Below are 13,375 nucleotides of genomic sequence, written 5' to 3'. Positions count from 1 at the left end.
TACAATGGGGAAAAGACTAGAAAAGATCTCAAATGAAATAAATCCGCTGACACAAGCATTATTTTAGCGTTTTCTAAATTATTGAAACTTCCAAGTTCATGAAATGGAGAAATTCTCTTAATCAGTCAATAAAAAACGTAAAAGACCTCAGCACCAACAGTCAGAATAATAGGGCAGCATTACCGAGGCCCACTCACCTGCGCCATCCCGGACCCCGCCTAACCGCCAACAACCCTCCAAATCGCTTCTCACACCCCGCTGAGGTGTGGGGGACTCTTTAGTCCGTTGTATAAAAGGTCGGTCAGGAAGGTATCCACCAGGGGAGAAACCCAGCTGCTTCTGAGTCATTCCCCCATGACCAATCAGCTGAGTCTAGTGGGGAATGTCTGAATCACACACACCTTTACCAATCTCCACCTGGTGGGGAATGTCTGAATCACACACACACCTTTACCAATCTCCACCTAGTGGGGAATGTCTGAATCACACACACCTTTACCAATCTCCACCTAGTGGGGAATGTCTGAATCACACACACCTTTACCAAACTCCACCTAGTGGGGAATGTCTGAATCACACACACCTTTACCAATCTCTACCTAGTGGGGAATGTCTGAATCACACACACCTTTACCAAACTCCACCTAGTGGGGAATGTCTGAATCACACACACCTTTACCAATCTCCACCTAGTGGGGAATGTCTGAATCACACACACCTTTACCAAACTCCACCTAGTGGGGAATGTCTGAATCACACACACCTTTACCAATCTCCACCTAGTGGGGAATGTCTGAATCACACACACCTTTACCAAACTCCACCTAGTGGGGAATGTCTGAATCACACACACCTTTACCAATCTCCACCTAGTGGGGAATGTCTGAATCACACACACACCTTTACCAATCTCCACCTAGTGGGGAATGTCTGAATCACACACACACCTTTACCAATCTCCACCTAGTGGGGAATGTCTGAATCACACACACCTTTACCAAACTCCACCTAGTGGGGAATGTCTGAATCACACACACCTTTACCAATCTCCACCTGGTGGGGAATGTCTGAATCACACACACGCCTTTACCAATCTCCACCTAGTGGGGAATGTCTGAATCACACACACCTTTACCTATCTCCACCTAGTGGGGAATGTCTGAATCACACACATCTTTACCAAACTCCACCTAGTGGGGAATGTCTGAATCACACACACCTTTACCAAACTCCACCTAGTGGGGAATGTCTGAATCACACACACCTTTACCAATCTCCACCTTGTGCGGAATGTCTGAATCACACACACACCATTACCAATCTCCATCTAGTGGGGAATGTCTGAATCACACACACCATTACCAATCTCCACCTAGTGGGGAATGTCTGAATCACACACACACCTTTACCAATCTCCACCTAGTGGGGAATGTCTGAATCACACACACCTTTACCAATCTCCACCTAGTGGGGAATGTCTGAATCACACACACACCTTTACCAAACTCCACCTAGTGGGGAATGTCTGAATCACACACACCTTTACCAATCTCCACCTAGTGGGGAATGTCTGAATCACACACACCTTTACCAAACTCCACCTAGTGGGAAATGTCTGAATCACACACACCTTTACCAAACTCCACCTAGTGGGGAATGTCTGAATCACACACACCTTTACCAATCTCCACCTTGTGGGGAATGTCTGAATCACACACACCTTTACCAAACTCCACCTAGTGGGGAATGTCTGAATCACACACACCTTTACCAAACTCCACCTCGTGGGGAATGTCTGAATCACACACACTTTTACCAAACTCCACCTAGTGGGGAATGTCTGAATCACACACACCTTTACCAATCTCCACCTAGTGGGGAATGTCTGAATCACACACACACCTTTACCAATCTCCACCTAGTGGGGAATGTCTGAATCACACACACTTTTACCAAACTCCACCTAGTGGGGAATGTCTGAATCACACACACCTTTACCAATCTCCACCTAGTGGGGAATGTCTGAATCACACACACCTTTACCAATCTCCACCTAGTGGGGAATTTTCTGACGTAATTAAGGGGTGGAGCCAGGGCTGAAGCTGACAGGACTGCCAAATACATCCCGAACACTCCTATTTTTAATAGCACAGCACGAGTGGTTAGAATCTGCAATGCGCTGCCTGAGAGTTTCACCAATAAGAAGTCTGACAACACCAGGTTAAAGTCCAAGAGGTTTGTTTCAAATCAGTAGCTTCCAGAACACTGCTCCTTCCAAACCTGTTGGACTCTAACCTGGTGTTGTCAGACTCCTTACTGTGCCCACCCCAGTCCAACGCCGGCACCTCCACATCCTGAGAGTTCCAAGCCTGCCTTTCAAAAGGGGAATTATCTGATGGGAGAAATATTTGCAGGGCTCTGGGAGAAGGCAGGGCGAGTGGCAGCAGCCGAGTTCCTTCCCCCTGCTGCTGCCCATTCAAGTGTTTTCCAAAGCCTGCTCTGCAGCAGCTGCCTGTGACAGTGACGTGGGTGCGGATAGGCACCGCCCGCTCCTATCTGATTGGCGGCCCACTCCTCATCTACATACGTGTCACGCGGTCCGGCTGAAAAAGGGGGAAAGAGGCCGGTTCTGTAAATGTGAATCTCCTGTTCCGATGGGAAAGGCCAGCAGCAATAAGCCTAGAGGGAAAGTCTCAGTGTTGACATCGGAAAGGCTTTGAATGCTGTCAGTCTGCTGTAAAAGAGGGAAGGCATATGGCACTTGGGCAACTCCAGAGCTCTGGGCATCGCTTCTCGGCCTTTTGGCTCAGATCAAGTGTAGTTTCTGTTCTTTTCAGTTTAATATCTGGAGCGTCCCTTATTGGGGACTGTATATTAAATTGATTTTTAGAGCAGGGAGATGGACCTGGGGCTTGCTCTGTCCACTCCACGCATCAACCTGATATTGCAGTATCTCCAGGAATGGTGCACACACCCGTTTATGGGGAATTTCCAAGTCAAAAATCAGATTGCACACACAAAGCTGCCCTTTATCTCTTTTTTTCTTTCATCCTCTTCACTCACAAAACAAAATTACTGCCCATTCTCCACATCCCACACACTCAATGCACCGCACTGCATCACCACTCTTTCTCAGCTTTGACAGAGAGTCAGCGGACTCAAAACCTCTTTCCTCTCCCGACAGATGCTGCCAGACTTGATCAGATTTTACAGCATTTTCTCCTTCCTTTCTGCCTTACCACTTTGCTTCGCACAACACCTCCTGCTGCCCAGCCAAAGTGCTCTTGTATCTAAGCCAGCTCTGAGGCAGCGGAGGCTCTCAAGACAAGGCCTCCCCGTACAGGGACGACATCGCCGCCTTCCGCTCAGATCCCGTGTCGGTACGCAGGCTCTTGAACGCCTGCGACCAGTTTGAACTGGCCAAGGTAATCCACGGCAAGGGCGAGGCCGTGTTCTTTGGTAACTGGGCCGACCGGCCCTTTGTCCCCTTTACCGTCAGGTCAGATTACCTGAAGGTGCTGGGGACATGGTTCAGAGTGGCTGGGGCATGCACCAAAAGCTGGGCGGAGCGCATCGCCAAGATACGACAGATACTGGGCTGGTGGGAGCAACGTTCCCTCTCCATTGCGGGCAAAAACCTGGTCATCAGGCGTCAGGTACTCTCGGTGTTGCTGTACGTGGCGCAGGTCTGGCCCATTACCCAACCCCACACCACAGCAGTCACCCGAGCCATCTTTAAGTTCGTCTGGAGATCCAAGATGGACCGTGTCCGAAGGGACACCATGTACAAATCTCTGAATAAGGGAGGGAGAAATGTATCCAGCGTCTCCCTCATCCTGATGGCCACCTTTGTGTGTGACTGCATCAAGCTGTGCGTGGACCCCCAGTATGCAAACACCAAGTGTCACTACGTACTGAGGTTCTACCTGTCCCCGGTGTTACGAAGGATGGGCCCGGCCTCATTGCCGCGGAACGCTCCAAGTAGTTGGACCGTACCGTACCACCTGTCCCTCGTGGAATATTTTCCCCCAGAAAAACACCTTTGACCACAAGGCAATGAAGCAGTGGTCAGCACGTAATGTCCTCGAGGCCCTCGGGGAAAAGGAGACCGTAGAGGACGTTGTATGGTTCCCTGAGCAGACTGCCAGAGTCATCTGGCAGAACGCCTCATCACCAGAACTTTCAAACAAGCACCAAGACCTAGCTTGGCTGGTGGTGAGAAGGGCCCTCCCCGTCAGATTCTTCATGCACAACTAAAGGCTCTGCGCCAATGCACGCTGCCCTCGGAGTGGCTGTGGGGGAAATGAGACGGTCACACACCTCCTTGTGGAATGGGCCTTTGCAAAGAAGGTCTGGAGAGAGATGCAGTGGTATTTGTCAAGGTTCTTGTCAGATTAAACTGGGATGCCCTCCAGCGACGTGTCCGCCGTGTTTCCTTGCCAAGCAAACTTCTGATTGGACCACTCTGCCTCGCCCTCCCCTATCCCTCTCTGACTCTCCCCCTCTGACACCCCATCCTCTCCCTGTCTGACTCTTCCCCACCCTCTCACTATTTGACTGCCCAAAACGCTGTGGCCCTTTAACTCTATGCCACCCTCTCCCCCTCCCTTCCCCTTTGACTGCCCCTACCCTCTGCCCCTTTGACTCTCCCCCAATCTCTCCAACTCTGGCTCCCCCCATCCTCTCCTGAGCTGACTCCCCTCCCTTCTCACTCTGACTCCCCCTACCCTCTCCTTCTCCGACCCCCCTACCTTCTCCCCCCTGACTTCCCCCAGCCTCCCCCCCTGACTCTCTCCCTCCCCCTCTGAGACCCTCTACCTCCTTGTCCTCTGCCTCCCCTATCGTCTCCCATTTTGACTCTTCCCTACGCTTTCCCTTGCCTTTCCCCCTATCCTATTCGCCTTTGACTCTGCCCTACCCTTGTTAATTCTGACTCCCACCCACCCCATTCCCCTGAGACAATTCCAACCCTTTCCCCCCTGACTCTCCCTATACTATCCCCCACTGGCACTCCCCTAGCCTCTCTCCTCTGACTCTTCCATATCCTCTTTCCCTCTGACTCTCCCCTACCCTCTCCGCTTCTGACTCCCACCCACCCCTTCCCCTCTGTCTCTCCCATCTCCTCCTCTGTCTCTCCGCACCCTATCCTCCTGTGAATTGGTCCCTCACCGTCTTCTCGTCTGACTCTCCACAACCCTCCCCCTCTGTGACTGGGAATTTCTCTCCAGATAATGGGGACTGGGCACTGACTCTACACTGGAGACCAAAAGTAATGCGAGCAGAATTAGGCCCTAACAATCACATATCGAAAGAAATTGTTGGAAGAGAGAGAAAGTTTGAAACAGGTTGACAGAGGAAGGGACATTTATGGCCTCACCTCCAGTAACTTCACAGTAACTTCATTCAAGCCTACTTGTGACAATAAACGATTTTCATTTCATTTCATTTCACATCCACGGTCGGACAGTAGTTAGCACTGTTGCTTCCCAGCGCTCGGGTCAGAAGTTCGATTTCCGCCTTGGGCGCGGAGTCTGCACATTCTGAACGTGTCTGTGTGGGTTTCCTCCGGATGCTCTGGTTTCCTCCCACAAGTCCCCAAAGAGGTATTGTTTGGTGAATTGGACATTCCGAATTCTCCCTTCGTGTACCCGGACAGGCGCCGAAATTTGACCACTAGGGGATTTTCACAGTAACTTTATCACAGTGTTAATGTAAACCTAGTTGGTGAGGGTAAAATATTATTATAATAATAAATATTATTATATCCTCCAACTGTCACCGCCCTGTCCGAAACACAAATCCTCTCTCTGTGATTGAGGACAAGCCTTTCCACTTTTAATTTTAGCCCCATTGCCTCACCCCCTCTCGATTACTTTTCACTCACTGAGCTGTGTTTTTTTTAATTGTGTGGTAACTAGTTACAGTTCAAGGAAGACCGCCGGTCATTGGCGGATCCCACAGGCAGCAATGTGATAATATCAGGTATGGAGAACCGGACACATTGCATTCCCCCATCCTAGTACCTTGTATAATCCTTCCACCCCACCATCTAAAAGCCATGGGCATTCCGAGTTTGGAGACCCCACTCCCTCTGTCCCCAGAAGTAGTAAAACTCACCTCTTTAACCCCGCAAAAAGCCGGGTTCATTCCTTTGCCAGACTTTTTAAAACCCACCCTTCCCAGCATTTATTTCATCATTATAAATGAAAGGGTGTGCTGTGGCCATCTTTTATATTTATCAGTGATTAACATTCGGAACGCCGAAACATTTGGAAGTCAATGTATTGGTGTTTCTAGAGGCAGTGCTGAGCAAGATCGCAGAAACTGCCCTATCAGGAGATCACCCCAGAAACTGTGCCTCTCTCCTAAGAAACATCCCGTGCTTACTCCACTTCAATATGTATTTCAACCGTGCACAGCAGGATCCCACAGACAGACCCTGCAATGTGTTATCCGCCAGATTTGAAAACAGGTGTTTTAGACTTGAGAGTTTATGAAATATATTTTAAAACACAACCGGACAGATTCAACATCGTTTACACAGACGGATTTACACAGAAAATGTCTCCACCATAGCCTTTCATGTTTTGATGTAATAATCATAGAGTTGCACAGTACTGAACAGGCCCTTCGGCCCATCAAGCCTGCAGCGATACTTCAGGTGCTCATCCAGCTACTTTTGAAAGATTGGGAGGTTTCCATCCTCATTCCTCTTCCTAAGGCCCGGATTCCACTGTCCCGGATTCCCCATCCCTCTGGGTGACATTTCTTTCCACAAGGCCACTTTCACCTGAAAGTGATGCCCCCTTGTTATTGACACTTCAGCTGAGGGGAAAGACTGCTTCCTATCCATCATGTCTATGTCCCTCATAATCTTATACACCTCCCCCCTCAGTCTTCTCAGCCCCAAGGTAAACATGATGTGGAGATGTCGGCGTTGGACTGGGGTGAGCACAGTACGAAGTCTTACATCACCAGGTTAAAGTCCAACAGGTTTGTTTCGAATCACCATCTGTCAGAGCACGGCTGGAACCTGTTGGACTTCAGCCTGATGTTGTCAGAGTTCTTACCAAGGAAAACAACCCAAGCTTATCCAGCCTCTCTCCGTCGCTCAATTGTACACTGACATTATCATTTACACTTATTACACGATCAAATATGGGAAGAAATGGCTGGGAATGTAGAGCGAAAGTTGGAATTATGACAGAGGCAGGGACATTTGACCTTCATTTCGTCCACACAATGCTGCATATCCCTCTCTCTCTCCCTCTCGCCCTCTCTTTCCACACAATTCTCTCGATGAGGGAGAAAGATGGCGAGACTGAGGGTGATAGAGAGAGAGATACATAGAGAGAGACAGAGACAGATACACTAGAATATTCTACAGTCACAAACCCAATAACGTGACTTAAAATATTTCTGGTTCCTGTGCTTTTACATGTAAACGTGGCATTAATTACACCATAACACAGGCCCTGTTCCCATTGACAAATTAAACAAGTTTCCATCAGAGCCATTTTTTATTCCAGGCCTTTGGGAGCGCTCGATCAAAATCTCCTCAGACAAGTTCATGTCGTATCATTAGAAATAGATTCCCCCTCACATTGGACATGTCATGTTTCAACGTTTAAAATTACACCATCAGATAATAAAGCCCCTTCAGTCAATGAATTGATTACAGTAGCAATGAAGGCATTTCTGGTACAGCAAGATTATAGTAGCATGCCCACTTCAGAGGAGGACAACCCTTACTCTCCTCGGAATCTAGTCTCTTTCCACTACCGCTCATGAGCCTCTCACACACCCCGGCCTCTCCCTGTTCAGTTTCCCCTTCCTTCCTCCATTTCCCGAGATCTCTCTGCCAGTCGCCCTCTCTCCCAGCCTCCCTCTTTCATTCAATATTTCACGTTTAAAGTGAGTTCATGGCTGCAGTGCAAGTATTAGGGAGCCCGGCAACGTGCGAACACAGCACGATCCCACACTCACAAACTGGTCACGGCCGGGGTATCAAAGCGATCTAAACATTGAAACCTGGAGCAGGAGGAGACCATTGGCTCTGCTATTTATTATTATGGCTGATCATTCAACTCAGTTCCCGCCTCCCCCGGCAAACATCCTTGGATTCCTTTAGCCCCGAAGAGCTGTCTCTAATTCGTTGAAAACAAGTCGACATTAACCAGCAGCATTGTCCAACGTGGATCTCTATAAACACAAAATATAGGCTGGCCAAGAGAGTCAGAGAAATCCGCAATTAGCACCTTAATAAACTCGGTTCAAAATGCTTCCTGCACATTGCAATGAATCCCTAAATCCATCGCATTGCGGAGGGGAAACTGTCACCAGCATTATCCAGGAATAAAATTTCACCTTAACCAACTTTCAATTCAGGTCCCTCTTCCACCAGCTTCACAAGTTGATGACGGATTTAAAAATAAAAACAGCGTGTGCTTCATTTGGCAACATCTTATTGGGTCATCTATGCACAGCAAGACCCCAAGTTACCGTTTCCATTCTCTCTCCTCTTCCCTCCCTCTCGCCTTCCTACCCATTCTCTCTCTCCCCCTTTTCCATTCTCTCTCCCTTTGCCATTAACTCTCTCTCCCTTCGCCATTCTCTCTCTCTCTCCCTCTCTCCTCATTTACCATTTTCTCTCCCTCTCCTTGCCGATTCTCTCTCTCCCCTTTCTCATTTCTCTCTCTGCCTATTTCCCATTTCTCTCTTATCCTTTCCCATTCTCTCTCCTCGATTGCCAATCTCTCCCTTTCCTTTCTCATTCTCTCCCCTCTAGACTTCTCCCTCTACGCTTTTCCATTTCTCTCTGTCCCTCTTTCCCATTTCTCTCTCCTCCTGTCTCTTTCTTTCTCTTTCTTTCCCACTCTTTTCTCTCGCCCACCCTTCTTATTCTCTCTCTCCATCTTTCTCTTTCTGACCTCCTTTCACATTCTCTCACACTACCCCTTTCCATTTTCAGTCTCTCTCCATTTCCCACTTCTCTCTCTCTCTCTCTCCCCCCCCCCCCATTTATATTCTCCCTCTAACCACAAAGAAATAAGAGACATAGAGCAGGGAAATCCTCAATAAAAGTACTTAAAGAGGTGTTGCACTGATTAGGAGTTGGACAAATGCAGAAATTCTCCTGAGGCCCTCTCAGATGACGCCTTGTATTGAGGCCTAGTCAGAGAGGTTGAATTAAACATCAGGGGACAAAGAACAGGCCCCCTACTCTTAACTCGCATTTAACCCCGTTACAGTACCAAGGAAGCCACAGGAAGCGCAAGGTTTTGAGCAACAGTGTGTTACTTTGACAGAGCACTTTACTCCACTCAAAGCTAATGTCACAAATTAAAGGTCAAATGGGCTGTCGACATTTTGCTTTGAGCATCATCGTTGATTCCTTCGTCTCTCACTATCTCCTACTATTCACACAAAATCGACACATCTTTTCTTTCTTTCATTTGCGAATTAGCACAGCCCTTGCATTGTGGAAGCTTTTGCAAATTAATGTCTCCACTCATTCCCAGCCAATCAAATAACTTCCCTTCAGTCCTTGCTTCTCCCCAACCTCGAACATTTGATCAAAACACACGGCCTGGCTAACTTTTCCTTCTCTGAGAAAATCTCACTGGATGTAAAGTTGAAGACTTTTTCCCCAATAAATTTCGGATCAATCTTCAAATTATCCGCAGCATTTTTGATATTGTCTCGCCTCCCGTCGTCGTGAGAGTGAACACACCCGTGTCCCTGCATTTCACTTCATTCTCTCATTGCATCCTAACTGCAGTCGCTCCACCTGTCTGTAAAGAGTTATGGAGTCACATCCACTGTCTCTGAATCCAATCCAATCGTACGCCCTCAGTAGCAATATCCCAATTCCCGAAGTGACTACATCCCGATCTCTTCAGTCACCATATGTTGCTCCGCAGAATCAGTCAATATAACCCACTCCCTACAGACAAAACACCGCACCCCACTGAGAGAGCATCTCATCCTCCGGTTAGGAATGTCCCCCTCCCCCCCACATCTACATCAGTCACAGCGTACCCTCTGATTTTAGTTTTTCTGCTGTTTTGCTTTTCCCACCTTTTGTTCTCTCTGGGGGCTACCATTAGCACTCTGTTCCCTTAGTTTCGGTGAGTATTAGCACTCTGTTCCCTTGGTTTGGGTGTCTATTAGCACTCTGTTCCCTTGGTTTCGGTGGGTATTAGCACTCTGTTCCCTTGGTTTCGGTGGCTATTAGCACTCTGTTCCCTTGGTTTCGGTGGCTATTAGCACTCTGTTCCCTTGGTTTCGGTGGGTATTAGCACTCTGTTACCTTGGTTTCGGTGGCTATTAGCACTCTGTTCCCTTGGTTTCGGTGTCTATTAGCACTCTGTTCCCTTGGTTTCGGTGGCTATTAGCACTCTGTTCCCTTGGTTTCGGTGGCTATTAGCACTCTGTTCCCTTGGTTTCGGTGGCTATTAGCACTCTTCCCTTGGTTTCGGTGGCTATTAGCACTCTGTTCCCTTGGTTTCGGTGGCTATTAGCACTCTGTTCCCTTGATTTCGGTGGCTATTAGCACTCTGTTCCCTTGGTTTTGGTGGCTATTAGCACTCTGTTCCCTTGGTTTCGGTGGGTATTAGCACTCTGTTCCCTTGGTTTCGGTGGCTATTAGCACTCTGTTCCCTTGGTTTCGGTGGCTATTAGCACTCTGTTCCCTTGGTTTCGGTGGCTATTAGCACTCTGTTCCCTTGGTTTCGGTGGCTATTAGCACTCTGTTCCCTTGGTTTTGGTGGCTATTAGCACTCTGTTCCCTTGGTTTCGGTGGCTATTAGCACTCTGTTCCCTTGGATTGGGTGGGTATTAGCACTCTGTTACCTTGGTTTCGGTGGCTATTAGCACTCTGTTCCTTTAGTTTCGGTGGCTATTAGCACTCTGTTCCCTTGGTTTCGGTGGCTATTAGCACTCTGTTCCCTTGGTTTCGGTGGCTATTAGCACTCTGTTCCCTTGGTTTCGGTGGCTATTAGCACTCTGTTCCCTTGGTTTCGGTGGCTATTAGCACTCTGTTCCCTTGGTTTCGGTGGCTATTAGCACTCTGTTCCCTTGGTTTCGGTGGCTATTAGCACTCTGTTCCCTTGGTTTCTCTAACTCATCTTTCATTCCCTCGCGCCACATATAAACATGTCCTACTTGCTACGTATTTTAGCTTTCATAAAGGCTCATGTGGACTCGAAACATTAGCTCTTTTCTCTCCCTACATCTGTTGCCAGAGCTGCTGAGATTTTCCAGCATTTTCTCTTTTCGTTTCTGCCACCACGCTCCCTCTTTCCCCCGGACCGTCACTTTCCTCACCAGCGGTCTTCACACTGAAAGGATCCTCTATTTGCACCAAGTCCAGCATGATTCCAGCACAGCAACATCTTCTACTCTCTCCAAACACCCCCGCCACACATTTCCCCCCCCCCCACACACACATACAGTTATTTGCATTCTGTAGGTTCCGTTCCTCCTTTATAACTTTGCCCACTCATCCATCGCACCAAACACACCTTCCATGTCCCCGTGCCCCTTCGATTGCAGCCGCAGATTGTGAAACAGCTGCTCATTTACCCCGTACCCGGTTCATGATTCTCGGCAGCAACTCTCCTTTCAGGCAAAGCAGCCATTCACTTTTGCAGCCTGCTATTTGACCGACCCCATTCACTGCTTCCAATAGAGTCTCCTGTGCCTTGGAGGTACTAACCGAAGACATGGTGACCGCTTTGCAGAACACCTTCACGCAGCCCCAAGAATGGCCCCGCCTTCCTCTCACCTGTCATTGTCACTCAGCACCTTGCTCTGCTGCCCACGTGCCTGTGCTAGCCTGCTGCAAGGATCGAGTGAAGCCCATGTCTGATGGAAAAAGTCAGTCGCTGACAATTAAAACAGTCGCCCTGGTGTGAGAAACTGCTAACTTAAAATCGTTTTTCTCGCGGAACCACATCGAAATGCGTAACTGATTTTTGTTTCCTGCTACATTTGATACACTGAGGCTGGCGGCCTGACTGTTCTGGTGAGAAAATGCAAGTTGACCCATTAGCCCGCCTGCAGTTGGCAGGGACCGAAGAGATGGGCAGCTTCAATCTTTCCACCTCAACACATGAATGTGAGCACATTTTCCATGCCAGTATCTGAGGGCTCGTGTATTAGTCTGGTGCTGAACGCTGTGTAATAATCAGCCAGCTTCCCACTTCTGATCTTACGTTGCAGAGACGGTAACTGATGAAGCAATCGAAGATGGTTGGGCGACAGAGGGTCTGTGGCTATTTCCTGGAATATCCTGCCTGACAGTGAGGTGAAAGTAGATTCCATCATGACTTCAAGAGCAAATTCTGTGCAATCTCAAAGCATTCCTACAGGGCATGCACGGCGATGGGCGAAGTGCTTGAAAATCGGGTTTGAATGAGTCGGTGGAAGTGTTTGACTGGCGCATTCACAATGGGCCGAAGGGCCTTTTGTATGGTATGTGATTCTGTGACGCTATGTATACAGAAGGTAGCCATTTCGCCATTCGAGTATTCACCAACCTTCCGAAAGAGAACTGTACCTCGGTCCATTCATCGCGCCTCCCGACCCCTATCTCCATAGCCTAACGTGCACATCTCTGTACACGAAAGGCCAATTTAACATGGCCAATCTGCCTAACCATCGCCACCTAATACCCCTGCTGTACCTGTTTGGGGAGAGTCAGAGGGGGATGGATTGTCTGCTGAGATTGAAAGGCCCAGTGCGACACATGATCTTAACCTGATGTCTCTCTGCCTCCGAATTATTCAACACTGGGTCGGAATGTGTACGCCACCGGGAGCACCGGACGCAAACACATGTCGGTGTTGGTTAAACCCAACTCTTCAGTTCGCCCTGGTGCCCCTTTGACACACCAGGTGAGAGGTGAGTTTGGAATCCCTGTTGTGTTATGAGTCATGGGCAACGTCCAATCTCAGGATCACTTTTTATTTGTTCCAAGGACTTTTCACCTTGGACAGCATCATGCTTTCAATGCTCACCTGGTCAACGGCCATCATTGAGATTTACCTCAACAGGTTAGAAATGTGACGTTGATTCCTGAATCCAGATGCTGACATTTCCACCGTTTCGGCGTCAAGAGCACCACGGTAGCACAGCGGCTAGCACTGTTGCTTCACAGCGCCAGGGTCCCGAGTTCGATTCCCGGCTTGGGTCACGGTGTGCACGGAGTGGGAACACTCTCCCTGTGTCTGCGTGGGTTTCGTAGGGGTCCAGCTTCCTCCCACTGGACCCGGAAAACGTCAATAAACGTACAGTTCGGTAGTTTGGACATCTTTAATTCTCCCTCTGTGTACCTGAAGAGCGCCGGAATTTGACGACTACGGGCTTTTCA

The 13,375-nt window shown here is 48.7% G+C and overlaps 2 long non-coding RNA genes and 1 other non-coding gene across 3 annotated transcripts in view; 2 read left to right on the top strand and 1 right to left on the bottom strand.

The window, feature by feature from the left end:
- The window catches only part of LOC140399571 (uncharacterized), a 586,817-nt gene that overhangs the window by 2,259 nt on the left and 571,183 nt on the right, over nucleotides 1-13,375 (bottom strand). The window lies entirely within an intron of this gene.
- Nucleotides 1-13,375, top strand: part of LOC140399568 (uncharacterized) — a 600,283-nt gene that overhangs the window by 354,072 nt on the left and 232,836 nt on the right. The gene's annotated exons all lie outside the window — the stretch shown is intronic.
- LOC140399817 (U2 spliceosomal RNA) lies at nucleotides 2,786-2,975 on the top strand. The gene has a single exon (XR_011937891.1). It is a non-coding gene; the product is annotated as a U2 spliceosomal RNA (small nuclear RNA).

This window comes from Scyliorhinus torazame, chromosome 23 (genome assembly GCF_047496885.1).
Source record: "Scyliorhinus torazame isolate Kashiwa2021f chromosome 23, sScyTor2.1, whole genome shotgun sequence".
Classification (NCBI taxonomy): Eukaryota; Metazoa; Chordata; class Chondrichthyes; order Carcharhiniformes; family Scyliorhinidae; genus Scyliorhinus; species Scyliorhinus torazame.
The sequence above is the reverse complement of the archived record's forward strand: the minus strand, read 5'-3'. Positions and strand labels throughout refer to the sequence as shown.